This window comes from Euprymna scolopes, chromosome 26, assembly GCF_053919585.1.
Source record: "Euprymna scolopes isolate OS-2025 chromosome 26, ASM5391958v1, whole genome shotgun sequence".
Classification (NCBI taxonomy): domain Eukaryota; kingdom Metazoa; phylum Mollusca; class Cephalopoda; order Sepiida; family Sepiolidae; genus Euprymna; species Euprymna scolopes.
Genome location: NC_136507.1, coordinates 14,595,862 through 14,622,046, shown reverse-complemented (window position 1 = coordinate 14,622,046; position 26,185 = coordinate 14,595,862). Strand labels below are relative to the sequence as shown.

The 26,185-nt window shown below is 35.6% G+C and overlaps 2 pseudogenes; both read right to left on the bottom strand.

Annotated features, from left to right (window-relative positions):
• Positions 1-13,419: 13,419 nt before the first annotated feature.
• Positions 13,420-13,555, bottom strand: LOC145248546 (U2 spliceosomal RNA; annotated as a pseudogene).
• Positions 13,556-14,254: 699 nt separating this feature from the next.
• Positions 14,255-14,399, bottom strand: LOC145248516 (U2 spliceosomal RNA; annotated as a pseudogene).
• Positions 14,400-26,185: the final 11,786 nt, after the last annotated feature.

The following is a 26,185-nucleotide window of genomic DNA, read 5'->3' as shown; positions in this document are numbered from 1 at the left end:
TTTTTTTATTTTTAAACTTAAATTCAAGACATCACTTCACAAGCAGTAATGGCAAGCATGCAAAATCAACAATAAATACTTTGATATGACAGTAATGACTTATTTCCGAGTGGCTTCCCGGCCTTGATAAGTGGTGACTACCACGCAAATAAAAAAATGTGTTCGAAATGATTTTTACTTTATAGAGCATTATTGAAGGATGATACTTGATAATTGCATTTTAAACTTTAATTCAAGCCATTATATGAAAATGTACTTTTAAACAATCAACAGTAGGTTCTCTACATGGCAATGTAGAATACAATTTATTGTGAACTAAAACACAGCGGAGAGCCATGTGAAGTTTCCTTCCGATGCATTGCGATGAGTCTCCAACTACTGAGAAACTAATCGATTTGATTGAAAAATGGGTGATTTAACTGATTTCGATGACAATAAAAATATGTGAGTATAAAACATTCGTTGATCATCATTTTACTCTTGGGCTACGTCGGATCTCCCTACTTGCTAGTGTATATATATATATATATATATATATATATATATATATATATATATATATATATATATATATATATATATCAGAATGTGAGAGATTATATAATTATTTCCACAGCCAAACCACGTCGCAGCTGACAATAGTCAAGGCAGCCAATAAACCGGAAGTAAAAAATGAGTCTTGAACTTCCGGTTTTTTGACTGTCATGTGAGCTTCGCCGTGGTTTGGCTGTAGAAATACTTTATATATATATATATATATATATATATATATATATATATATATATATATATATATATATACATCAGTAAAATTAGTGAAAGAGAAGGTGATTTCTTTTAAGTAACGAAAATAATGTACAGCTTACTTACTTTTGCACCGCCCTATATATATATATATATATATATAATTATATATATATATATATATATATATAATTATATATAATTATATGTGTGTGTATGCGTGTGTAGGTTAGTAGGAGAAACCCCCAGCCGTAGGCTCGATTATTAATAATTAAAAAAATTAAATAAAATAGCCTGATATTTATTTATATATGCGTTACAGGGGATAAAAAAACATTGGTACGGTCGGTTTCAAATCGAAACAACTGGGACCAATATCCTGTCGCCTATGTCGGACTCACTTCCGCCTCTGTGTTATATCTGTCTCAGCAGAAATGATCTTTTCCAATATACCAATTCTACTCAGTTTCCAACACTGATAATCACTGCGGTGTCGTTTCACTAACCACCGTACACTCATTAACCTTTATCCTCGGGTAGCCTTCGAGTTTTGATAAGTTTTTTTTGTGTAAAAAAATGATTAAAGTATTTAAAAAGATAGATAGAATACTTAGGATTAACAGAAAGTGTTTAGACTTTTGGTTCCGTTAAGAACGGGCAAAGTTTATAGCCCATTGAATTAGAAATAATGCATTATGCCAAATTGAAATGATTATGTAAATGTGGTATTGTTGTGACTTATCTTTGTTAATCTCTAACTATGCATACAACGGATACTATAATACTAAGTTCGTTGCACCTTTTCATGATAAAAATTCTTACAGAATTACACCCAGATCGGGCCAGTTATTTCGATGAAAACTTTAAGAGTAAAATTTGCGCAGTGATGACTAATCTATGTTAATACCTAACTGAGCATCAAGCAGATACAATACTTAGTTCGCTGCACTTTATGATAACAAAGGCGCCAACAAAATTTCAGCCGGATCGACCAATACGATTCTGAGAAAACTGGAAAGGACTCGAAAACTAAAGGAATCACAAAAAATACAAAAACAGAAAGTATGAAGTATGAAGTCTTTTAAATAAGGTTCCAAACCTGTTTCGTATGTACACTTTTATTGATAGTCCACACATAAAGCTCCTCTAAGTAATCTTCCCCGGCTGTAATACACTTGTTGTACCCCCCCAAAGACCTCTGGAAGGCACCATGGATGTCCTCATGTGTGAGCGTGTCAATGACTCTCATCACGGTCTCCTTCGTCTTCTCGATTGTCACATAACGACAGCCTTTAAGGGATCCCTTGAGTTAAGGGACCAATAAAAGTCACAGGGAGTAAGGTCTGAGTTATAGGGAGGGTGAGGAACTGTTTTGATGCCCATCTTGGTCAAATACTCTGTTATAAATATGGTTTTGTTGGCTGCATCCTTGTGAAAATTTTTATGCAAATCGTTCATATCTTCGTGAATAATTGTTCGTACAGTTCACACACTGATATCAAACTGCACTTATTGTCGGTATAGGCGCACGAAGGTTTTTATTCATGAAATTCTCTATTTGGTGTTCTGACTTCTTTCTTGCTCCTCCCACGCTCGATTCAAACAAGATGGTCCAAAAGAGTCTTAAGTATTCCATAAGTTTTTGTCGCATTTTTCCAAGTTTAAAATTTAATTTTATTGCATATCGTTCTTCTAAATTGTCCTCGTGCCCAGATTGCATTCTTGAAATTCACCAGCTGTGGCAATCAGGTTTTAGTAGGGTGCATTCCAATTCCTGTTATAGCTGTTCGGTTGATCCTGAATTCATAAAAGAAATGGCCAGCCAGCTTATAAGACGTATAGAAATAACATACTGAATTTTTAAGCGTCTTCGACAATTTTAAACGCGTGTACAAAAAAAAATGTGGAAACTTATTGAAACACATTAGTGAATTAAAAATAGAAAAAAGAAACTGGATAATGTGAAAGAAAGAAAATCACGAAATATTCTCTAGAAAAAGTAAATAAAAAAGAAATAAAAATGAAAGAAAAGAAACATAAAAAAGAAAGAAATATAAAATAAAATCAAACACTAGTTTGAAGAAAATCAGTGAAGCCCAAAGCGAAGGTCATGTGACCAATTGTTTCGGCTTGAGAAAAGATGGCGATTGGGGTCTCAATGTGAATGTCTTTCTTGAATATATTTTTGAGAAAGGGAGACAAAGTCGTTCAATGCCGAGGCGCGGCGGCGGAGTGGCTGATGAGGCCTGGTTCTTTTGGGTCGAAAGAATTGAACAGAGAATGGTCATTTGTTGGTTGCTGGGGCTAAGTACCGACATTGTGAGCATCCAATTATTCCGAAGGGAAGCAATGGCGCTAAGTTCAGTCGACCATGAAAGACACCGCCGACACCAAAACGACCGCTCTTTCGCCAATGTCTTTTCATTTGATTTTTACAGGCGATTCAATGTTTTTATTTGATCCTCTGATCTCTCCGCATCTTTGGAAACCAGTGGTAACTATGTTTTCTGTCTCTATGCTTCCATTTTCATATGCCATATTTGTGTCTTTTTCGTTTTCATCGACCGTGTTTCAATCAGTTTTAAGCCTATATATTATTTTTTTTCATTTTTTTCTACAATGATGAAAATGATTTACGCGTGTTACTAGGTTACAATATACGGGTCCTTGAAAGAAAAACAGTGATTGAAGAAGCAAAAAAAGAAAAAAAAAAAGGTGAATAAGATTAAATAGATAAATAGATAGCTACATAGATTGATAGAAAAAAGGTTGGGCTACAGAGCCAATGATAGCACATGTATACTAACAGAACGCTCGGAGTTGCCCGGTCGTAAAATACTCATAAATATTATATTGTAATTAATACAGAAACTGAGACATTTGCATGCGAGTATTATGTCTTTTCTAAACAGTTCACTCGAGCTGAGATGGAAACGAAACCCTAAAAACAGTAAGTAAAGTACGATAGCCATTACGTCAGCTTGCCATGGTAAGTAAAAAATTGTTGTAAAACAATTATTCTTAACTTAAGGATGCTATCATATCAACGATTCGCGCATGCGCATTTGTGAAGCAGTTTACAAACAGATAAAATTCGGACCGTTCCTAAGCACCAATTCTTCAATTTTGACCCCTTAGCGGCACTTTTATCCGGATGAAAACCGGCTAAAAAAGTTTTCAATCTTTGCTATATACATCCACGCAATATACCAAATTTCAAGTCTGTAGATCAGAAATTCGTTGAGTATATAGGCTGAGAAGTGTTCTCACACGCACATATTCACTTATATATATATATATATATATATATATATATATATATATATATATATATATATACACTGCGTGTCACATTATTGACATGATAACATTTTTGCCAGTTTCAGAAACTTACCGGTAGTTTCGTATCAAAAGCTTCGAAAACGTTGGCAATGCTGAGATGCGCGTACTGTGAAACTTTTTTACTGTTCCGCACAATGTAAACAACTTGCCATCGTAATTGCTGAATCCACGGTATTTGAGGTTTGTCAAATTATTAACAAGGCAGTTTTTTTTGTCAATAAAATGGATCGTAAAGGTGGTTTGAATAGTTCTGAAAAGAATAATATTACAGAACAGCTAGCAAAAGGTAAAACTACCCTCGAAATATCGAAAATGATAGGAAGGTACCATCAAACTGTGAGGAACTTTGTCAAGAACTCTACAAAGGTACGTCAGAGAGCTGATAAAGGTAAATCTAGAGTTGCTTCACGCCGTTCTCCACTCCAAATTTAACGTGAAGCTGATAAGAACCCTGGGCAGCCAAGTCTAGAAGTCTTTGACCAAGCCGGATTGAAGAATGCCTCAAAAAGTACTCGATGTCGTCTTCTGAAAGAAGTGGCAAAGTCTGTTAAGCCTGTGACAAATCCTCCATTAAAGCAACATCACATACAAAACCGATTGAAATGGGCAGAGAACAACATGAAAATTGATTTTTCCAAAGTTTTGTTCACGAATGAAGTGCATGTCACTCTTGATGGGCCAGATGTCTGGAGCAAGGGATGGGTCCTAGATGGATGACATCGTCATCAGCGTTTAAGGCGCCAACAAGGTGGTAGTGGGACGCTGATTTGGGCTTGGATTATCGGAGACACTTTAGTTGGCCCAAGGAGAGTCCCAGAAGGCATAAAAATGACGTCAAATGCTCACATAGCTTTTCTGAAGGAGCACTTTGAATTATGGCCGAAGAAGCAAAGGTTGACGTCCAGATGAACCATTATTTTTATGTATGATAATGCTCCCTTGCACGCAACAAACAAAATCAGTGTATTTGAAAAAAAAACTGGGGTTCTCTGGGCTACGGAAGATGGAGTGGCCTGCGAATTCACCAGATTTGAACCCAATTGAGAACCTTTGGAGTATCATGAAGCGACGCCTCTCTGCAAGTGGACGTCAATTTAAGACCAAAGATATGTTGTGGGATGCTCTCCAAAAGGTATTGACGAAATCACAAATTTGACTAATTCTGTGAACCAACGTTTTTTACAAGTCATTCATAAAAAAGTATCGCATATCCCCTACTAATTATGTCAACGTAGAAATTGCTATGTAGTTATTTTGTTCTAAGCATTTTTTCTAGTTCATTTAATATTTGAAAATTATTTCAATAAACAAGTTATTGGTATATTGTGTTTTTTTCCAACCTCGTTAATAACTTGACACACTGAAATCAACATACATTCCTATCTTCTGCCATAGTTTCACTAATATAGCTTTAAATACTTTCATTTTCTGACTGGAGTAGCTGAATAGCATTGTTAGCACTTTCTCAGAGTTTCATGGATTTTTATTTACTCGTTCCTTAAATATTTAAAAAAAATGTAAACTCTTAAATAATTTGATACGCAGTATATATATATATATATATATATATATATATATATATATATATATATGTATATATATATATATGTATATATATATGTATATATAACACTTATCTACGTACAAGTGTTTCACCATACTACTACAGATTATCAACATAGCTTGACTGTTCTGGGGCTCGGACCTCGACCCATAGGTACTATGACCGAATGCATATACCGTTACACCACAGGCCCAACTGAAATTACCTGCTATTTTTATCGCTTTAGAGTTACTCCTATTTTTATTGTTGTTGATTTTTTTTTTCACGATACAGCGGAATCCCGGGATACGGTGGCCCAAGGATAGATTTTTCCAGGTTACGATGTGGAATACGGTGTTATTTATAATGTTATTTGATTATATACTTAGGTATTATATACTGTACTGTATTTGTTACTAATTTTGGTACTTGTACAATTTAATGAAGATATTAAAAATGAAAATATAAAAAAAAAGGTTATATTGTACGTATTCGTGTTGGACTGAAGATCTACAAAAAATTCACTTAATTGATTGAGTATTTTTTTTTATGTTTTTATGACAGCAATTTGAAAGGTAGCCGTCTTTGAAATTTTGAACACGCCACGGGGAGATAACTCAGTTTAAAGCGCCGACACTCCCTTCCAATCTTTAATACTAGCTTTTCCTCCTAAAAATCGAACCTTTTGTTCAACATCATAACAAATTGTTTTTTAGCTGTAAAAAAAAACTACTTGATGAAATTAAGTGAAATTTTTTTCGGAGAACTTCATTCCAAAACGGATACGTACAATATAAACTTTTTTTCGATATTTTCATTTTTTGATGTTTTGATTAAAATGTACAAGTATCCTAAGTTTTAATACCGAATCCCGGGGTTCTCTTTTGGCCAAGATCAAAGTGTAGTATCTGTTCTTCAGATGATGCACTTTCATTCCTTGTTATCTTTCAGTGGAGGAACAATCCTTCATGACTGAGAGAATTTTTAATTTTTATATCTTTTCTCCACGTGAAAAAAAAACGACCCTGGTGTCTAACTCTACCCCGTGGGGAGGCATTGTAAATAGGTACTATAATGAAATAATTGGTATTAGCGTCTCCTTTCGAGGAGATCAGGAAGTAGTTTTCCCTTAGAAATATTACCCATATTATTTGGACGTAAACAATAGTACTTGATGAAAAAGTCGTAAACTAAAAGCATAGTTACATGTCTTTGTAAACGGTTTGCTGTATAGACTGAAATTCCTATATTGGAACCAAAAATATTTTAGGGTTTTGTGGTCAGTGATCAAAATGACAGACATAGCATTTTTTTTTTAATTTCTTCAGCGCACAAATAATTATTAAAGCGTCTTTCCCGATTTGGTTATATTTTCATTCAATGTGTATCAATGAGTTTGATGCGTGTGTATTTTCCCTTTTGCTTTCACCTGGAAAAATATATGATTATCACTGATCCGATTGCATTGTCAAAAGCACCAGTCATTACATTAATGTCTAATGATGGATCATTGTGTGTAAGCAATAGATCAGAACGAAGAAGTGATTTGATTTTCTCAAATGATTCTGTAATAGGTAGTATTATTCGCGCAAGCAACCGCACCTCCGTTTGGTTTGTCAGAAGACGGGATCGGGAAGGGAAAAAGAAAAAAAAAGAGAAACATAGTTTTGTAGATGGATTCTTTTTTAATAGTAAAAAAAGTGCCAATAATTTGCATATGAGTTAGTGAGAAAGACTAATCGAATTTGAGATAGCCGAAAAAGAGCAGACACGGCGGTTTACGTTGGAAAGAGTAATTGCTGAATTCTGAGATTTTTGTGGCTGTTCGACTTTGGACTTCGTATTGTTCTTCGCGCGAAAGTTTACTTTGTTTTTCAGACTGAGAGAGAAGGAAAGAAAAGAGGAGTGATGTAGCCTAGATAAATAAGCGAACCTTTCAACGTGGGAGTAATACGAATACAACTTCGACGTCGATTGTTCTCAAGTCAAAAAATTTACGCGATTAAAATAGGAATTGATTCATCTAAAATATCGTTTGTACACGAAAAAAACTATTAACAATCTTCCAAGTTATTTTGGCAAGTAATACAGCTGTTCAAAATACGATTCAGATTGAACTTTACGAAAGTGTCGTCGTCGTTAAAAGGAGATTAAAATAGGATTCTGTTGGATTTTATGAGTATCGTCGTCGTTAGAGAAATTAAAATATGATTCGGTTAGATTTTAAGAAAAGTGTCGTCGTTGTGATATTGAGTGATTAAAATACGATTCGAGTCAGAATTTTGAGGTGCGTTGTTAAGGACACAAATAAGTTACAATTCGAAGCGGGAGATTTTCTTTTTTACTCTTGGTGTCGTCGTGTGGCATGGTTTAGTTGTGTTTAGCCGTGTTTGAAAGAATAGCTGTGTCCAGCTGTGAAGTGCGAGCTTGCTATGTCTAGCCATGTAGTGAGTGCGAGCAGTGTCTAGCAATGTAGTAAGAACTAACAGTACATCAAGGCACTGGGATATGTGTACCGATTTGGCCAGGGGTTCATATGAGATGATTAACACGAAATAATTCATGTGATCGAAATAGGAATTAATTCACTGAAAAAATATCGTTCGGTCACTCAAAATTGTAGACAATCTTTCAGAGTCTTTGCATATGCTTGACTAATTCCATGTAGTACCTTTCTGTAAAAAGTTATTAAGAGGATCCCGTAACTTGTAAAGTTCTGGTAAGAAAAACAAAACAAACAAACAAAAAAGAGTTATAGATCCAGAAACGATCCTAATGTTGAACATCCTTTAGGGACGCCATATGCTTTATTGCCTGAATATTAATCGGATCTAAGTTTAGACCATTTTTATCAGATAAGAATTCAATGTATTTCACAGAAAATTGTCTTTCTCTCTTCTTGGGGAGGCTCCATGTTTTGACAAGCTTTTGTGCTTGACGTTTACTCCCGATCTGAAATGGAACATATATCAAATCAATTGTTAAGGTCGCTGGAAAATGGTAGGATCCTTCTACCGCTCCAGTAGATATCTTACTCCTGATGCAATTCTTTACCTATATAAAATATATAAATGATGGAGTACTGTTGCCACATCTGGGCAGGAGTTGCTAAGCAGCTTATCCTGCCTTGACAGAGTTCAAAAGAGATTTCGGCCCTTAGTGGGGGGATGCCCTTTTCTCTTTCCTGCAACCTCTTTCCCACAGAAGGGACGTTGCGAGCCTGTCTCTGCTCTATCGTTATTTCCATGGCAAGTGCATGTCCGAGCTCCAATCTATGGTCCCCCTCACCAATCTTTCACGAAAAACACTCGTCTAGCCAAAACCACTATCAATAATTTCCCACACTCTTTATCTGTGCCTAAACCTTGTTGTAGATTCCATGAACAAAGCTTCTTTCTTAGAACTGCAAGCCTGTGGAATTGTTTTCCGTTTTCTTGCTTTCCGGTTGACTACAATATGGTTGTCTTCAAGTCCAACGTAAACAAGTTCTTAATGAACCGCCCCCCCAAGTTATCCAATTTACAAAATTTCCACTGCTTATGATTACTACGCTATAATCACATTGACTAATGTACGCCCAATAACCCTTATCCTCGAGTGGCCTTCGGGCATTGATAAGTGGTAATTCCTGTGTAAAAATAAAATGAAATCCATATTGTTTAATTAGACCCAGAATAGAAGTTAGGCGGTGAAGAGGTTCCTTTTGAGATGTGATAAGTGAATAATTTGGAGTTTGAGATTATAGTAAATAAGTTTGGAGTTGAGAACAATAGTAAATTAGTAGGAAATAATTTTTGGGTTGGAGATTAATAATGAATTAATAGTTAATAGGCTTGAAGTTGAGAGTAATAGTAAATCAATAGCAAATAATTTTGGGTTTGTGATTAATAGTGAATTATTAGTAAATAAGCATGGAGTTGAGAACAATAGAAAATTAATAACAAATAATTTTGGGTTTGAGATTAATAATTAATTAATTAATCTATTATATATATATATATATATGTGTGTGTGTGTGTGTGTGTGTGTGTGTGTGTGCATCTCCCTAGCATACGTCTGCCAATTTTTAATCTACAGACTCGAGATTTAGCATAAGGGGTATTGAGCTTTGGAAAAATCTTTTAAATTGGTTTTTGGCCTGATATTTTGCTAGCAAGTAGTCAAAGCTCAACGATTTGAACTTCGAAAACTCTACCAAACTTCTCCGCCAATTGTGGGTCTAAACACTTGCAGCTTTAGATGTAGGTTACCTGGACATGAGTACACACTTTTTAATAATTTTATACATATCCATATAAAGTTATTAACAGTACCTAGGACCTGAGCAAAGCCTGGCTGCACTGCTAGTATGCAATATATTTGAAATATATTTTATTGCATTTTCATGTCTTATAGATTTTTCACAAGAGTATTGTTGTTCCTGGGCGAATCATATATGCGTTAATACAAATTCAAATGATACAATATATACATATATATATATATATATATATATATATATATGCGCATTGAAATATTGTAAATATACATAAATTTATATAAAAACTATATTCTGTGTATCTCAAATTGGATGCATTGCATTGTATCTCCTATACACACTCATACACACACTCTCTCTCTCTCTTACACACACACAGCTATATATATATATATATATATATATATATATATATATATATATATATATATATATCGCTACAAATGGCTTTTTCTCCGATTCTCAAATCCTGTCGATATTTCTATAGGCTCATATCGGCGCGCGTACATATCAACGTCAAGTTGTCTGTCCCCAGATCGTTTGACATCTGAACAGAGCACATATAATCTCCCGTATTGGTTCGACAAGGTTATGAACTTACATAATTAAATCAACGTTTTTCCGATATGGCATTAAGTAGAAGCGGCAGGAGGCGGGGTGCTAGGTCAGAGGAAGACGGGACGCGACTCGTCCCCCGGAACATCCTCTAAGCGGATAAGGCAGTAACCGAAGTAAATACTTGGGTGATTGTTGGTATGCGTGTTTGGTGGAGGAGAGAGGGTCTACATGAGAATAAGCAAAGAATAAGCCAGACTCCAAGGCGGAATTATCTTGTTATATTTGAGTGGCCTATACTAGCCGACGTGGCCTAGTGTTAGGTTGTCGGTTTCTCATCTATAGAGGCACCATTATATTGACGGTTCGGAAAATATCTATGAATCTATCTATTATATAAAAAATAACTGTGTTTTTTTTCTGTGTGTACGAACTCCGAGACGGCTGGGCCGATTTTTATAAAACATCACACATATGTACTTGACATTTTTCTTAGCTTTTATACCGGAATATTTTCGATAATATCAATAATCGATAATGGAAAATGTCCGATGAAAGAAGGAATAAGCGATTCTGATCAAACCTAACATTTATACAGCCTAACATCACAAGTGCATTTGAGAAGATTTATTATTACACAAGCTTAATTGCCCGAGATCTGAAATCAACAGTAAGTTGTTTTAATATGACAGGGGCGCGTTCAGAATGAATGTTTCCGTTTAAAGCACAATAAAAACATGATACTTGACTTTTACATTTTATACTTAAATTCAAGCCATTATATATAAAATAATTTTATAAAATCAACAGTAACTTCTCTACAGTGCAATGTATACTACCATGTATTGTGGGCTAAATCACTGCGGGGGGGGGGCACGTGAAGCTTCCTCCCGCTGCATCAAGATGGCTCTCCAACTGGAGCAGGCAATCAATCGGTTTGATTGAAAAACAAGCAATTTCGCCCATTTCGATGACAATAAAAATATATGAGTGTGAAATATTCGTTGATCATCATTCAATCCCGGGCAACGTTGGATCACCATGTTAGTAATACATAGGAAGTTACTTACGCCTGAGAGTATCCTGTACTCTACAAGACCATCATTCGCCTATTATGGAGTGCTGTTGTCACATTTGGGCTGGTACACCTACTACTAGTCTCTCGCTCCTGGAGAGGGTTCAAAAGAAAGTCGCCAACCTGATAGGTCCTGAACTGTCATCCAAGCTTCAAACACTGTCCTATCCACGAAATATTGCATCTGTCTGCCTGTTTTACAGGTATTTTAATGATGGATGCTCTGGCGAACTACAAGCCCTTGTACCCCTTGACGTAAATATCCTCGACAAATTCGACAAGCAGCCATGCCCCATCCCTACACAGTAGAGATCCCTAGATGTAAGAAGACCTTTTGCTCCAATAGTTTATTCCCCAGAGCTTCTAGACTCTGGAACTCCCTTCCGGGTTCATGTTTTCCCAACTATACTGACATGCAGAAGTTCAAATGTAATGTGAATAGACATCTTGCTGCTCGTTTTTCCTACGTAATACCCCTGAAACTTATGTCCCCATAGTAGCCTACATCAAAGTGGAACTATGCCTTGTTTGAAGTAAAATGAAATTAAAAAAAAAACAGCAAAAATAAATAAATAAATAAATAAATAAAAATAATCCCGAATTTAGTTTTGTATATTTTAGTTTATGAAAGGCTACACGAAAAAAGAATACACGACTATTAATTAAAATAGCATTTATTTTAATATATTTTTCTGCCTTGCTTCCCTTTTCTATGTACTGTTAAGTGTGTGGTCTTTTCAGAGTTTGTTCGTACGCAAGTATATATATATATATATATATATATATATATATATATATATATATATATATATATATATATATATATACATGCAGGCCGCCCGACATTGCCCCGTCGTAAAATACACTTACATATAATATATTAATTAATGCAAATTTCGTATTTATTATTATATTATATTGGACCTAATATATAGTAATGATTTAAAAAGTTTTAAAAAATATATGACCTGTGCGCCACCACCGAGAATCGAACCCAAAACATTTAGCTTACGATTTACTTTTTTCCTTCGACGTTAATTCCTGAGCTATGAATACATGTTTTCTGCAAGGCTAAAAATTAAAACATGAACTAGTAGCTATTAGTTACACATTAATATTCGTAATGCCGGGGTTCGACTTCCACCTGGCAAATTCCGTTTCTTTAATTTTCACACTTTTGCACAGATTTCCCCCGGCTAAAACACAAATATAAAGTTTCGCATGGGTTCGAAGACCCTATAAAGATTCATGTCTGTAGACCAAAAACTGCCGGATGAGTTTGGTAGGCAAAATTTTTTAAACAAATATATATGCGCATACATAAATATACAGGGTGTCCCAATAAAATATATACACTTCTTAAATGACCATAAAACCAAGATTTATTATGAGAAAGAAAAGTTTCATACATCAAAATATCGTGAAAAAATATAGAAACCCGCTAATTATCGAAAGTGTTCAAATTATCGGCCATTGTGGTCCATGAACAGCTGATAACGTTCACTGATTGGATCTCAAACGTCCCTAGTCTGTTCAGTTCGTATGTTGACTCATCTTCTTTCAATGGTTGCTTTCAACTTATTCATTTTGTGTTCGTTTTGTGGTATGAATCCTGTTTTACATGATCCCGCCAAAAAAGAGAAAAATCCAGGGAAGGGGTTCAAATTCGGTGAACGTAGACAGTACTCGATACTTCCTCTTCGTCCTAACTATCTGTTTCGCAGATAACTATCAACATATGCTCTTACGTCATGATGATAGTGGGAAAGTGCTGCATCCTGCTAGAAGTACCATTCCTTATTCCTTAACATCTCTTGGGAACGTAGCATTGCATATTCATGTACCTATTTACTATGCCTCCCCACGGGACAGTTAGACACCATGGTCGTTTTTTAACGTGGAGAAAGGTACAAAAATAAAAAATGTTGTCTCAATCGTGAAGGACTGCTCCTCCACCGAAAGAGAACAAGAAATAGAAGTGCAGCACCTGAAGAACAGATACTACACTTTGATCTTGGCCAAATGGTCAAGAGGGTATTTATTTGCTCCCTCACCGAGCAAATTAGGCACAAGGCCGATTTTTAATGTGAGGAGTGAAGGGGAAATGGGGACCAACTCCCCGGGGAGTAGGGGAGTTGGATAGTGAAAATTGGTATGAAGGGTTTCCCCTACATTGACCAAGGTCTTACATGTGGGGTTTCCCCCACATATAGTCTTTGCTTGCAGTATCTGCCGGAGCAGATGGTATTTATTTGCTCCCCCACCGAGCAAATTAGGCACAAGGCCGATTTTTAATGTGAGGAGTGAAGGGAGGGGGAAGGGGAAAAGGGGACCAGCTCCCGAGAGGTGGGAAATGGGAGCTGGTTAAAGGTCAGGCATGTGGGGTTGCCCCCACATCTGGTCTTTGCTAGTCATAGCTTGCAGTATCTGCCGGAACAGATGGTATTTATTTGCTCCCCCACCGAGCAAATTAGGCACGAGGCCGATTTTTAATGTGAGGAGTGAAGGGGAAATGGGGACCAACTCCCCAGGGAGTAGGGGAGCTGGATAGTGACAATTGGTATGAAGGGTTGCCCCTACATTGACCAAGGTCAGATATGTAGGGTTATCCCCACATATGGTCTTTGCTGGTCTTTGCTTGCAGCATCTGCCGGAACAGATGGTATTTATTTGCTCCCCCACTGAGCAAATTAGGCACAAGGCCGTTTTTAATGTGAGGTAAAAACCAGCTCCCCTAAAAGGGGTCACTCTGGTTACCAAAAATAATAATTGTCCCAGTATAGAGGGTTTCCCCTCCATTGACTGGTACAAATTATCTTAAGTGCAGTATCTGCCGGAACAGATGCTACACTTTGATCTTGGCCAAAAGGCCAAGAGTGTATACATTTTATTGGAACACCCTGTATACTGAAAGAGTTTTGTGTTTCCTATAAGCTTTTTACGCAAATATTACGCAAGTATAAATCATGTAGAATATCTGCATGAATATAATTACACGTAATAGTAAACTAAAGATGATCATCACACGAGAAAACCGAAAAAAAAAACTAATAGGGAATTAATTAAAATGAATGTTTAAAAGAATATGCAAATCATCTAGATCTTTTGCATATGGATGCAATTCCACGAAAGTTGTATTTCCTTTTAAATAATAGAAAATTTTTTTTTTTTTAATGTGAATATAAATACACAAAAACTATCGTTTAGCACTTTCAGTTGAAATAAAGTGGGTCAATTTAGCTCGCGTGCACATATCATCATATAATGATTAGATCACTCTAACAGACGTTAAAAAAGCATTTAAAAATAAATGTTTAAATTTCAGCTGTAGTTCTTGCGATTAACGGTGGCCGAATGATTTGGTCTTTGCTAATGGAGTGAGAGATGGCTTCGTTGCCGGGTTCGACTCGGTCGACCGGTGTTAATCGTGACACCCTGCACTGATGATTCCCGAAAGGATGAAACATTAGTGTATGTAGGAATTTAATAATTATAGTAAAGAATTATATATATCCTCGCCTCGGTTCAGTCTCGAAAGACAATGGATACTCCCTGTAAGGGTAGCTGCTCATGTAATTCTGAGGCAACGGTTGCGCAATAACCGACCACACCTCTGCTCCTGAATCGGCGCTGCTTGCTTCCAGTGGCAAGGAGAAGTGCAGGTAGATGGCAACAATGCAGACATGCATATAGGCAATAGTTTTGCCGATATAAACAGTAATTATTAAAGTAATTAAAAAAAAACATGTATAAATAACAAAAACATTTCTTTTAAAATAGTGTCATTAATTACTAAGGAGATAATTTAAAGGAAATTAATATGTCTTAGATAGTTAGATCGATATATCGATGAGATATAAGAAATCACAGGATGAGGAGGTGACGCCTCTTGTTTCTTATCCCCTCTCTGTCTTTCTCTCTCCTTCACTCCATCTCTCTCTCTTTCTGTCTCTCTCTCTTTCTGTCTATCTGTCTGTCTCTCTCTCTCTCTTTCTGTCTATCTGTCTATCTCTTTCTCTATCTGTCTGTCTGTCTGTCTCTAAATATATATATATATATATATCTGTCTGTCTCTCTCTCTCTATATATATATATCTGTCTGTCCCTCTCTATATCTTTTTTTTTTTTTTTTTTTACAAAGGCTTCACCACATTATCAAGGCCCAGAGGCCACTCAAGGATAAGGGTTAAAGAGTGTACAGTAGAAATTGGTCAATATAGTAATCATTAGTAATGAAAATTTGGTAAATTTAATAACTTATATGGAACGGCTCATCAAGAACTTATTTACTTTAGACTTGAACACAACCATCTATCTATCTGTCTGTCTGTTTCTATATCTATCTATCTGTCTGTCTGTCTCTCTCTATATATCTGTCTGTTTGTCTCTATCTTTCTTTATCTCTCTCTCTCTCTGTATATATATATATATATATATATATATATATATATATGTATATATATATATATATATATATATAATAGCGGAATGTGGCGCCCGGCTTTGCCCGGTCGTAAAATAAGCTTAAATAGATATTTTAATTTGTCGAGATTTCGAATATATAATTATAGAGTCGTGCTTTCAAAAGTAAAAAATGAAGTATCTGGGTACCATCAGCTAGAATCGAAACCGAAAGCAAAACTATAACATTCAAAGCTGATGGCGTTACGACTGTACTATATGAACTGATTAAATATTAAAAATTAAAATAAAGTAAGATGAATGTACACAATGTAGAACGATTTTTTTTTCAATTTGGGCCCATTTTTTATCCCTTAAAAACAATTTTAACTCGCTAAAGACGCATAAAAAAACGGATCGAAAAAAATCATTTCGGCCCCTAAGGTCACTTTACGACTTTTAGTTTCGGAGAGACTAAGTTTGAAAATATGAAGATAGACAGACTAACATATAGTCTTTGCTATATATATATATATATATATATATATATATATATATATATATATATATATAATTCGATCGGTAGTCGAATGCTCTACCACTGAGCTATATGTACAGATGCAAGCAAATCAGTTTTTTTTTATATATAAAAAATGATTTGCTGAGATTTTATTATTTTCTTTGGCCAGTCTAACGTAATATATTCCCCTGTAAAATTTTTTCTTATTTATCTATAAGAAAGAAAAAATATATTTAATACCGTTTTTATTTTTTTTCATTTTCGATACTTTTCGGGTGAATTTCTGTGCAAAATATATCTAAGAACACTGCCAGACATATAAATGACCTTTGTGAAATTTGCAAAATATACATTTAGCCGTTTCAGAACATTTGAGGAAGGAATTCCCACAAAAAATAACTTTTATGTTAAAGTATATATATATATATATATATATATATATATTAATTTTGTTTATACAAACATTAATGGCTACATATGTGCATACATGTTTCTGTAATCACCCGCGTTGGGGGATTACGTCTTCAGGCCAAGAATTACTGTCGAAAGTATATATATATATATATATATATATATATATATATATATATATATATATATGTGTGTGTGTGTGTGTGTGTGTATATTTATATATATGTGTGTGTGTGTGTGTGTGTGTGTGTGTGTGTGTGTGTGTGTGTGTAGACGAAGACGAGTGGTGGTGGTACTAATTTGTACAGCAACGTAGATGTGGCAACAATACTCCGTGCATAGGCAAAAGGGTGGACTTGTAGAGACATAGATACTGTGGTTAGAAGCTTTCTAGCCCAAGCTAGTATAGCAGTTTTCATGTAGTTATGTGTGCGCACATGTAAGCGTTTACTGTTTCACACAAACTGACACGCGCGCACACATCTTCATGATTGATTGCAACTTTTTTTTTTTAATTTTATTTAATTAAAAGAATCCGATTTCATTTAAAAAACTTAATCCACGATTTGTTTAAAAAGCTTAATTTTCTTTTTATCTTGTTTTATTTCACGTAGATTAATTCAATATTAGTGTCTGAGGCGAAACACTTTTTTAAAATGCGGTTGAAACGGAAACAAAATGGCGGATGAAATTTAACGGCACAAAAATGTTATTTATTAAAAGATTTAGCAAATTGACAAACCTTCAAGCAATTTTACTTCTACGAATAAAAAATTATTTAATTCAAAGCAGAACTTTTTTCTTTTTAATAAGATTATCGCGTTGCTGAAATTGTTTTAGTTGAAGATTGATTATTCATATTATTTGGATTCTTCCAGCTACTGTTCTCATTTTGAGTGTAATTTTCACACCGTTTCGGTCGCAATAACCTTTGATTTTCTCCAGGTCTATCTAGTTGAACACGGTACCCGTGGCGCAGTGGATAAAGTACTTGCGAATAAAATTCAATTGTGTTTTACACTCTTTTGGAAATGGAAGTTCAATCCTTCGTACGGGTGACAGTAAAAATACAATTGCGAATTACTTAGGACTTCTTTTCACTCATGGATGACGGGACGAGAGCATGCTACACCCGGGAGTAAAATAAAGGGTTTGTTCGAAATTCCGTGCAGATTCTCGAATTTGACCGAAGCGTTCCCAAATCTAAGAGAAAGATTCCCGAGTTTGACAGAAAGATTTCCGAGGCGGCAAAGATATATCTGAAGACGGTCGGAGGTTATATCGACCGAAACGTAGTGAAAATAACATTCAAGATAAAATCTGTAGCCAGAAGAATCTACATAATATGAAAGAGATTATAACAGCTTTCGGTTCAAACAAATATTAATAATGAAACTATAGACTTTTATTGTTGGTTCATCATTTCCCAAAATCAGAAACAACTTGTGGATATGTGTCTAAACCTAAACAAAGATTCCATGAACTAAGCTTCATTCTTAGAACTGCATGTCTGTGGAACTCTGTTCCGTTTTCCTGCTTTAAAACTGACTACAATATGGTTGTTTTCACGTCCAACGTGAACAAATTCTTGATGAGCCATCTTCTTAAGTAATCTATTTTACCAAATTTCTACTACTAAAGATGTCTACATGTTCCCCTTGACCACTGTACACTAATTAACCCTAATCCTCGAGTGGCCTCTGGGTCTTGTTAAGTGGTGACTCCTTTGTAAAACAAAAAAGGATTAATGAAAGAAGATGATTGTCAACTAAAGGAGGATGAACACAAAGGTAGTAACTGCATTTGATTATTCTCTGCAACTTCTTTCCCACAGAGAAGACGTTGCGAGCCTGTCTCTGCTCTATCGTTATTTTCATGGCAAGTGCTCGTCTGAGCTCCAATCTATGGCGCTCCTTTGCCAAACTTTTACCAAAAACATTCGACTAGCTGCAATCACGTTTAACAATTTTCCCCACTCTGTATCATTGTCTAAATCAAAACGCAGATTCCATGAACAAAGATTCTTTCCTGGAACTGTCCGCATGCGGAACACTGTTTCAGTTGGCTGCTTCTCAGCCGATTACAATATGGTAGGTAGCCTTCAAGTCTGATGTAAACAAGTTCTTGTTCAGCCGTCGCCTTAAATAATCCAAATTATATCCAATCTATAGTATTAACAGTTACTAAAATTCCATCTGACATTCATATACTCTTATTCTCGAGTGGTCTTCATGCCTTTAAGTGGTAACCTCCTTCAAAAATGTTTTAGATGCGAAATACTAACAGCGATGCTCGCCGCTGCTCGGGATTGTCTGAGGATCAACGAATATATTTATTGTCATCGAACTCGATGGAATCGCCCATTTTTGCAATCAAATCAATTGATTGTCCGATCTAGTCGGGGACCCATCGCGGTGCAGCGGGAGGAAGCTTGTTTATTTTATAGAATTATTTTTTCTATAATAGTTGGAATTAAAGTTTAAACAGCAAAAGTTAAGTACCATGGTCCAATTTTGCCTTGATAAGAAACATTCAGTTCGAACGCTCCTGTCTTATCAAAGATTATAAGGTTATATGGTAATAGAACTTCTGAAATGCTCTTTTGATGTTAGGCTGTATAAAGGTGTTTACTTTGGTCAAAATCGGACTGCTCCTTTTTTTTCGATTATCGATTTTTGATACGTATCGGGGGCACCCGATACACAACCTATTTAAGAACACTCTCAGACACATAAAATACATTTGTGTGAAATTTTTTTTTAAAAATCAGCCGAGCTGTTTCGGAATCCATAAAGAATGAACACATATATAAGTAGAAATGATTTATTCATGTTCACTTATATATATATATATATATATATATATATATATATATATATATATATATATATATATAGTGAACATGAAATATTTATATAGACACATGTGTTTTGGTCCCAAAATACATCAAAGCAGCTTGATCTAGTGAAATTCGAAATCAGATCCCCAGTGACAAATATCCAGCGCTCTGGTTTCTGTGCCAAGAATTTCCAAATGGTTATAGGAAGAATATATGTCTTTATTAAAAATGTTTTAAAACACTGAATTCTAGCCGCTTTCTATGACCTTCCTCAATTTATTAAAAGGTGTGTGTGTGTGTGTGTGTATGTGTAGTGTGTATGCACTCGTGCTGTGATTGGTGGTAGCGGGGGGGGGGGAAGCGTATAGCCAAGAAGATGAAAAAATGCTGTTATGTGTCATAGGTTTGCGCTCCGCTGGGATCTTCAAATCTAAAAACATTTCCAAAACTTATCTCGATTGAAAGCCATAAAATCTTACACACGCGCGTGCGCGCGCATACACACACATGCGCGCGCACACACACATTTGGTATCTTTAACCTTGCAAGTTGAGTTTCCACCGAAGGGTCTGATAGATAATCACAATAATGTCTAGTAGCCATCAATGTATCCCTTTTCCGGTGAGCCCTTTAATGAAAGATAATACAAGCCGTCTAATCTAAGCTGTAAATCTACGTTTGTTTCCAACGACTAGTTATATGACGGCTGACTATGGGTCTACGCTTGCTTGACATAAATAGGATTTACTTACTGGCACGTGGTTTACGGTTGGAATTGGCCTTATTGGTTAGAACGTTGAAGACTGAATCAAAAATGACTCTTGTTCCGGAGTTCAACCGGTTTGAACAGTTATCATTACATTAATGATTCCACAAAGATGAGACGTACAACTATGTAAGTATTAATTGAAAATTTATTATCGCTATCTATACAATTATTTATAAAGTACTTTGTCTATCTGTGCGTCTGTAAGTTCATTCCCTACGGACTCAAAAACGGCTGGGACCGATTTTTATAAAATTACACACGAAGGTACTTTATGCGCATGGCAGTGTTCTTAGATATGGTTTGTATTGAAATGTTTTCGATAAGTATCGATAATCAATACTCGGAAAAATCCGCTGAAAGTAGGAACAGGCGATTTTGACCAAAGTTAACGTCTTCTACAGACTAACATCACAATTTGAGAATTTTTATCGCCACACAAGCAGAAAGGCCCAACATATGAAATCAACAGTAAAGTTTTTGATATGATAAGACGCGTTCAAAATGAATGTTTCTGTTTAAAGCACAATTTCACAATGATACTTGTCTTTTTCATTTTAAACTGAAATTCAAGCCATTATCACCGCACAATCAGTAATGCCAAGCATATAAAATCAACTTTTTTTTCTTTGGTTCTTTGGTATGACAGAGGCGCGTTCAAAATGAATTTTTCTATTTAGAGTACAACTGATGAATGATACTTGGCTTTTGCATATTAAGCTTTTGTTGCATACTGTCTCATTAGGTGTTCTTGTTAGTAAGAGAGTCTTAGTAAGAGAGTCTTAGAGGTTCATGTTGTGTGCATATATATCGCGTATATATCAAGAGAGAGTAACATATTATGAGATAGAGACAGTCTTATATATAAAGAGACAGGGTACAGGTTACTACAGGTGAGTCGAGCATGTAATTCAATGAGAGAGGATTTATGATACACTGACAGATAGACCGAGAGATAGTGCGTTTGGCATTTACGTTTGACAGTTCTGTGAATGGAAGCGTTTCTGTAAACATTGACACATATATTTCTTATCTATTTTTGAGATGATGATTTTCACAAGTTCTTATAATATAAATGGACAACACCTTTTCTGTTGAAAACATAGCACGAAGAAGCAGATACAAAAAGATGATTCCGTTTATTATACCATGTGATGTGACCGATCAATGGCTTTGCATCAAGGAATTCAAGACTTACATGATTCTTCTTCTAATCTCCGCTTCCAATGTTCTATCAGCTCTGTCTTCTCCTGACTGACTGACTCCTCGACTGAGTTTTTTCACTGACTATATTGAGACCCATGACGTCATTGCATGACCAACACGTGCATATTAGACACATGACATGACATGCGTGCGTGTTTAAGTATGCATTGTTACTCACATGTTTCAAACATGCGCGATTTGCACGTTTTGAAACCATTTCTGACGACCAGGAAATTTCCCATTCTCTTTGTTTTTTTACAAAGGAATTTAACCTACTTGTTAATTCTCTAACCGATATTTCTATTATGCATTCTTTCTAAGAATGTGAATAGTTTTTCCATCCAAATTTTATTTATAAAATATTTTCAAAGAATTAACAATTTAACTGGGCATTCCATTTAAAACCTATTGTTCTCTAAAACTTAACTACAGGGTTCGATCCTCGTTTTATCTAATATCATTTTCATTTAACTAATTCTCTTTTTTTACTTACATGAAAAGGGGACAGCCCTTTTCATGTAACAGTTTATGTATAACAACAAATTCATAAAATTAAGAGTATGTTCTCTACAGTGCAATGTTGACTACAATATATTGTGAACTTAGTCACTGCAAGAAGAAGATGCATCGAGAAAGCCCCCCCCTAATTGGAGCAGGCAATCAATCGATTTAATTGAAAACATGGGCTATTTCATCGATTTCGATGACAATAAAAATATGGGAGTGGAAAACATTTTTTGGTCATAAGTAAATCCCGGGCAACGTCGAGTTATCCTGCTAGTGTATAATAAAACCTTCTTAGGACGGATATTTCAGCTAATACTTTCGAAAATACGGTTGAGCATTTTGTGAGAAATGTCATCTGCAAGAAATACAAAGGAAGGAAAATGCATTTGCCTTGTTTAAAATTTCATTTGAAAATGGAATATTTTACTAGAATCGTTTAACCATTAGCTTAATACCAAATACTGTCAACCTTTTTTTCGTTCTTTCTGACGTGTACCAAAGTAAATTTATGTCGCCGATGAGGAGGTTGACGTTTGTCTGCAATTCTCTACCGGCTCCGAAGCTGACGCTTTTCCGATAGACGACATGTGCGAATGCCAGCTCGGGCCAGGTGGCCGTGGCACGTTGAACTGCGCTGAACTATAATCCGAAAAAAATAAAGCGATAGAGTCGCTGTAAAGTCGCTCTCATGTGTTTTCTTATAGCCCATCTCTCTCTCTCTCTCTCTCTCTCTCTCTCTCTCTCTCTCTCTCTCTCTCTCTCTTGCAAAAACGCCATGTCACTCCGTAGCAAAATACGGGCCTTTCTCTAAAAGTATGTCTATGAAAACATTCGTTTCTTGCTTGTGGTTGCCTCTCTCCCTCTTTCTCTCACTTTCTAATACGAACACATACATACACACGCATATATATATATATATATATATATATATATATATATATATATATATATATATATTGTATTTTGTGTACAGAAAGTTGTTAGATGAGATAAGTCATTGGTACCGTCGGTTTCAAGCCCGATAATAAGGACCATTTTAGATATCCATATCAAGCTCTCTTCAGTCAATATTCATCTCGATGATTAGTATTGGCTGAAGAGAGCTTGATATGGATATCTAAAACTGTCCTAATTATCGGGCTTGAAACCGATGGTACCAATGACTTATTTCATCTAACAACTTTCTGTACACAAAATAAAATATATAAATACGCTATTATTTTTAGGATTTTCCTTTTAATTGAGCACTCTGCTGGATTTCTTCCCCCCCCCCAAAAAAAAACTAATCATATATATATATATATATATATATATATATATATTATTTCAGATATCCACATAAAATGTTATAAGTCTATCTACTTATAAAATTTTATGTATCGATTTTCAGTATTTACTCAAACAATACTCTATAAGTACAGCGAGGCAGTAAGAAATGAAAATATGTATAATTAACTACACGGAATGTTTATTGTTTCATCATCGTTAGGCATTAGAATTTGTCTTTCTTTCTACTCACGTTCACCCCTAACAAGGCATATCGCCACTTTGACGTAAGGGGCTATTATGTGAGACTATACCTAGGAAAGATTAACAAGATGCTGGTTTACGTTCCATTCAAACTTCTGCATATCAGTACAATCAGGGAAGCAAGTAACAGGAAGGGAATTTCCAAAGTCCAACTGTTCGAGGGAAGAAACTATTAGAGCAGAAAGCTTTCTGCCACTTACGGACCTCAATAGTGAAGGTGTGAGACTGTGTTGCTAATCGGGTTTGTCGGGGATATGTACGTCGAGGAGGCACAAGTGCAACGAGTTCATCAGATCACATTTCTATTAAAATATTTGTAAGACAAGCACAGAGATGCAACATTGCGGCGATGGGACAGGGGTTAGACCTAAGATGACAAAGTAGAACTTATTGGATTGAAAACTCTTTTTTGGACCCCATCCAAGACACCCATCTAGTGGTAGATGCATCAGCCCAGATGTGGCAACAATACTCCATGCATGGACAAATGGTGGCTGTGTAGAGGTATAGGATACTCTCGGGTGTGAGTAGTTTCTAGCTTGATAGAGGGAACTTACATTCTTTGCAGCAGCCTTCGCAATGTCCTCAATAGTTCTTTCATCAGAATTCTTCTACACTGATGTCACAGATGCTATCATACAGCTATTAGGGAAGCAAGATTCAACAAGGAATTTATTGTAGAGCTTGGAAAGTACGGGGCTAACTCAGCTGAGCATAAGTATAGCCGAGATGAGATCAGCTCGCATATGATACAGCGAGCATGAGAAGGGGCGATTTTCCCACCATTTAGTATGGCTTTAGTCCGCATAGGGAAATTTGGGAGGGAGCTGTTTGATGGCTCTAAGGTGTAGTTGGAGGCGACTCGCCGGGCAAGCAGTGCCACCTTTTCGGTTGCCGTGCATGCGACCTTCTGATTGTTGGATAGGGGGAATTACTGATTGCCCTTTATTCAATACAATATTATAGATTTTCCAGAAATCACGAGTTCCTATATTTTGCGATTCTAAACTTTCCCTGGTTATTTCAGCATGCTTTATTTTGACTGTCGCTATTTCTCTCTTACAATTCTTCCTAGCATCTATGAATTTTTGCCTGTTTGTATTTGACTTATGACTTCTGACCCGGCGGAATGCATGTTGTCTTTGTACAATGACAGCTGCACAACATATAGTGAACTATGGGGGTGAACGGGGCTTGCTATAATGCTACCGTGTGGAAACATGTGCTTCAATGTCTGTTTTGTACTATTCAGGTGTCTTATTGACACACTGTTCAGCAGGAAAAGAGAAGATACTGGTCCAGGAGACAACTCTGACAAGTTCTCACGAGAATGGAACGCAGAAAATTCTATGTAAATTACATGCCATATATATTTGAAGAAATTAATATATTACTATATATATAACATTTTTACTGATATAGCGTGTCCAAAAAATAACTGAAGGGTTTTCTGTAAATGTTTACTTTATGCTTCAGTGACTTTTTGAACACCCTTTTTTACCTACATATATGCATAGAAAGGATGTGTGTGTGCTGTGCATGTGTATATTTGTGTGTAAATATATATATATATATATATATATATATATATATATACTAGAAAAAGTACTCGTCGTTGATTGGGTTCAAAAACAGCCTACAGAAAATGGACTCTGATTCATGAAAGTATGGTAGGTTATGAAAAGGAAGGGTTGTAAAGAGATAGCTTTGAATTTGAGGGTATTAAGACCAAAGCAAAATATGACGAAAGTAAAAATAAAGTAGATAAACATCATAATTTATTATACCATACCTATTCACACTGAAACACTTATCACAATATTCTGTGGATCTATATTAAAAAACCTTGTTAAACTTTGTGACATATTTCCATTCTATGGAGGTCAGGTGCGAACGAACACCTCATAATTTTATTATACGATATTTCTTCAAACTGAAACATAATTATCAAAGTATACTTACGCAGATAGATATGAAAAGTCTTTATTAAAGTTTGTGCCTGTTTCCATTCCATGGAGACCAGGCACGAACGCAGACCCCACAATTTTATTATACCATCCCTATTTAAGTTAAAACAGACTTATCAAAGTATTATTATGTGCATGTATATCAAAAACACTTGTAAACTTTTTTTTTTAACTTTTTATTTCCATACTTTGTGGACCAGGCGCGAACGCAGACCCCACAATTTAAAAAAAAACACCGTTCTGCCAGATCAAACATACCCATTCCTGTGTCTCGATAATCTTCTGTCATTATATCTAATCAGTTTTCTATAATAGTCAACCATATAGGAGCCTATTCGTGACCAGACACACACACACACACACACACACACATTTATATATATATATATACTAGCATGGGTACCCGACGTTGCATGGATTGACACGAAGTTCCGTTTGAAACACTCCTGCTACGCTAATCATTTTTATCATGGGTAACATGAATACCCCCACAACAAATTCAAAAATAAAAGAACGGATAA